Consider the following 4472-nt stretch of genomic DNA (forward strand, 5'->3'; position numbering starts at 1 on the left):
ATTATTTCTGGGAATTATGTAATTTTTAAATGGTGAAATTGTGCATCATTTCAGTCATAATTTGGAACCCAACCACTTTATATGCCGTTGAAAGCCTCATCTCTCACAAGGGATGTTTTGAGAGACTGAAATTGTAATGAATTGGGGTGAGACAAAAGCTCTGGCGAAGAGCAGATTTGAGTTGTGAAGTGGGTAAAATAACGTTCTCTTTAGGGTTGGAAAAGCTATCTTCTAGTTAGCATGAAAATTACAGATGCATGTAAACTGCAAGCATCTCAGTGAATGTGCATCCGTAAGTCTCAAATAATTCTCAGTAAAATGTGCTTTCTATGTGAGTTTTCTAGGTTCAGAAGTGGGATTGTTCTCAGGGCGAATACTCAAAACCGGCTCTTTTGATGTTGTGTTCACAGAAACAGACACCACGTGATGCAAGTTCATATAGAACAAACAGAATTAGGACAAATGTTTGAAGACTTCTCGCAAAAAATTGCTCACGAGTGATGTACAGCAAGAATTACTTGCAGAGTGATTACAGCACATGTTTTTGAAGAAAAAAATAAATTCAAGAAAATCAATCTGCTTGTGGACAAATAATGAAAAGAGGAAGAGGAAAAATTCCTCTAACAAATATAAAACTGCAAATTATTCACTGAGCTCAGTTGGCAACAACCGATTTTTATGGTAGTAGGAGCTTGTGGAGTAGGAGGTAACTGTATGAAGAATGATTGATTCAGTATCTTACATTGCAATTCTGGAAGGGGTTCAACATCTAATTTAAAAGCCATTTTCCTCCTTTTACCCAGTAAAGAAAACAAAATGGTAGTCAATGTCTGCGAGCTGTTTTGGGCAGATAGCATCTATTTTGTGTCTGTGCAGTCCTGTGGTCACTGACAAAGGCTAGCTCATAAGAAAGAGCAGTTATTTATTAGGAAAGATGTCTCTTGCCAGAAAAAAAAACCAAAACCTGCCTGAGGAAGGATATTGCCATCATAGTCCTCTTTGCATCTTCCCATTAGAGAGTAAAAGATTTGCTCTTCCAGAAGAGACATGTAATCGGTCTTAAACTCAGTGTATCTTTTCAGCCTTTGAGTTGTGGGGTCTCATGTAAACTGCATCTCCACCAGCCCATCTTTCAGTCTACAGTAATAAAATGATCGGTGATTTACTTTCCTCTTGCAAGAATAGAAAGCACACTTTGGGCATCTCTCTCCTAAGACCACTTTTTGTCTCTTCTTCCCCACTCCCTGGGAGGAAGCCAAGCCACCTTCTGGGCAAGAGGCTCCGGGATGCCGCACCAGGATGCTGGCAGAGTTATCTTCTGCCCAGGATAGAGGCTGACTATAGCGTGTTCTGTTTATGCCTGTGGTGTGGTGGATGTGAGTTCAGCATTCAGATCTCCTTAGCTCCTCACACGTGTATTCTTGATTCAATATTTAATTCCTAATTTAATTCCTGAGCAGGCACATGCTATCTTTCAAAGCCGTAGCAGATGCGAGGGAGTCCACTTGATCCCTACTGCTTTACTTCACAAAAAACTTCAAATGCTAATGCCGTAAATAAGCATTACAACACAATCTTTGGGTGAATGATATCCACCATTACTCCAGATTTTAGTCATAGTGAAAGATTTTACAAGCTACTGTGAGCTAATGGAAGAATAATTTTCATTTAAAACAGTGATGTGTTGGTTGCCATAAACGCTGATTGCCATAATTCTATTGTATGTTCTTGGCTTAGTTATACTGAGCTGAGTTAGCTTGTTATAACTTAACGCTAACCAATGATTATAAATTAATTTTACTATTTCTATGTTTTTAGAAAGAAAGCTACCAGGACTGATACATTTCCATGTCCACTGAAGGGAACGATGAAAAAAAGGTGTATTTCTGCGAGAATGTTCAAGAAAAGGAAGGACATGCTGCAGAAGATGATGTTCAGGAGTTACTTCATCAGCCCATTAGGATACAGGGTGAGGATATCTGCATCCAGTTGAGCTGTGCTGAAACTACCTTTAATTCCTGCCCTTTATACCTTTCCTCCCATGCTGCAAATTCGTATTAGATTCAAGACTGCTTGAAGTGTCTTTGGATGGTAATGCCAGTCCACCGGTGGTGAACGTTCTGCCCTCCGTTCTGTGCTTTAGGAGCCCTTTCTGCGTCACCTGCCTGCGCTTGGGACAGGAGCTCGGGGCACACAGTAGCTCATCGCCTGCAAACTACTTGTCAGAGGACAGCTCTAATATGTTGCTGGACCAACTTCAACGATTTCACTACAAAAGAGCTTTAATTCTGACTATAATCTGAATATAGACAGATTTCTCAGCCTGCTTCCGTCTACCGACTGCAGATACGTATGTAGGTTGTTCGATCCAGGTGAAAAAAACCACCACTGCCCTTTGCCTTTACCCTCCCCATATGCAATTTTGGAAGGTTTGCCTAGAAAGGGTAACAAAATGTTCAGCTGCTGCAGGCCCCCCCAGGCCTGCCAGCTTTTTTGCTTTTGTTTAATTTGCTACATGTGATTAACTCCACTGCGTTTCTGCCTGGCAGAGTCTGTGACTAAAAATATCCTGTGAGTATACGTAGTGTGCTGCAACACTGGTGGAAAGTAAATAAGACCATAGTCTTCATAATCACTGTTTTTCCAAAGAACTACTGCTCCCAGCAGACAGGCTATTTTAGGCTGTAAATGGAAATCAGAAAATGAGATTTTCTTTCCCTGCTAGTTCTTCTCCTGGGAATTTTAGTGCTTTCCTCTGTGCACCTACTTGGGGTGTTGGTGGCAGCATATTGATAATACTGGTGTCTTGGAGGATTGATCACTGGAACCTATTCTGAAATACACCAGTGAACGTGGGAAATAATTTCCACTAGTACCAACATATTATTTGTTGTTATATAAAATCAAGCGTTAGATCAAAACCAGACCTGGATAGCCTGATTTACTCCATGATTCAGGTGACAGTTCACTCAAAATTCAGACTTGCAAAGTAAGTAAATGTATTTCCTAGCTACCTGCACTTTCTGTTCTAATATTGGTAATATATTTGCATCTCTCAATTTTGCAGACCGCCTTTTACCTCCTATTTGATGATCTAAGTCCAGTCACGAATTTAGACACTCTTGATCTGTAGTCCTGTCGATACCAGTGATGTCTGGCCTTGCCTCCGGTTTATAGCGCAGACACTGTCATCTAGATCATACGTATCATATGGATCCAATGCAAGATCTTTGCATGGTCTTTAAATCTGAGAAGTTCTAATTATCATTCTTAATACTTCATGTATTATGCATTTTTTTCTGGAAAAAAGCTTTGCATTATTAGGAATTCAAAAGATTAGGTTTTGCTACAGCAACATGCAAATCTGAGAACCTGAGAACTAATCATGATCTTTAGCATTAGCTGCACTTTTCTGATGCCCCAAATGGCGTTGAGAAGGATTTTCTGTGCTAGGAAAGACCCTAATTATTTCGTGGCATGGGCACTGCTGTGATACTATGTCTGTATCCTCCCCATTTGATTGAATACTACTCACAAGCATCTTTTGACCTGCTGAGTAGCCGGTAATTTATTTTAGTCAAATTGTAGTACTACTGAGAAGCGCTCTCTTTCTGCCTGTATAAATAAAAACCTTTTAACCTTAGAAAAACATTAATCATGCTATTTTCGTCACTGAGGGAGGAGGAGTGGGCTTTTTTGGGAGCAAACCTGTTGAGTGCAAGATATCTTAGTTAACAAGGGTCAGCTCTGGCACTGAGAGCAGACGAAAGATTTTCAGAGAATACGTGAAAAAAACAGATAGCTTTAAATAAATGAATAGAAGAACCGCTTTGTGTTGTACCCAGACATCACATGTGATAATCCAGACATCACAAATTGTTGTCATAATCATGATCTGTCATTCTCATAGTCTTCCACTTTGCTTTGTCATTTACAGCATTCACGTGCTTGACTTTAAGCAGCCTGATGCTGTTCACTGATTGCTTGGTTTGACCTTAAAAATATCATTAAAATTGCAAAACCATTTAGAAAGTTGGAAAACTGTTATCCAGGAAAAATTCTCGGAGCACAATGAAAGACGTGAAGTGACCGAACTCTTCGATTTACTCTGTTTGAAAAGGTCCTGTCCCCCTCTGCCTCTCCGTGCACACCGCCAGCTGCAGTTGCCCTTGCTAACGCTGCTTCCTCCGTACTTTTTCATGGCGGCTCTCTTCTCTTTACGTGATTTATTCAGGCGTCTTTGTCCTCGTCCCTTTGTATTCCTCTTTCTGAAACAGCACAAGACCCAGCTACTACCTATTGCCCACCTTCTTGCTCTGTTACCAACTCCAGACCTTCTTTTATAACATTAATCATAGTTACTTCTCTGGACGTGTTTTACCTCTGTCCTTCATGCCTTTAATCCCACATGTAAAGCCCCCCATCCCAGAACTCCCTTCTTCTTGAACCACTATGGCTCCTCGAAATTAGGG

At 40.5% G+C, this 4472-nt stretch overlaps 1 long non-coding RNA gene across 1 annotated transcript; it reads left to right on the forward strand.

Annotated features, from left to right (window-relative positions):
• The first annotated feature begins 649 nt into the window (after positions 1–649).
• LOC127021717 (uncharacterized) lies at positions 650–2266 on the forward strand. The gene is made up of 3 exons (XR_007767254.1): positions 650–706; positions 1819–1969; positions 2144–2266. It is a non-coding gene; the product is annotated as an uncharacterized LOC127021717 (long non-coding RNA).
• Positions 2267–4472: the final 2206 nt, after the last annotated feature.

This window comes from Gymnogyps californianus, chromosome 13, assembly GCF_018139145.2.
Source record: "Gymnogyps californianus isolate 813 chromosome 13, ASM1813914v2, whole genome shotgun sequence".
Taxonomy (NCBI): Eukaryota; Metazoa; Chordata; class Aves; order Accipitriformes; family Cathartidae; genus Gymnogyps; species Gymnogyps californianus.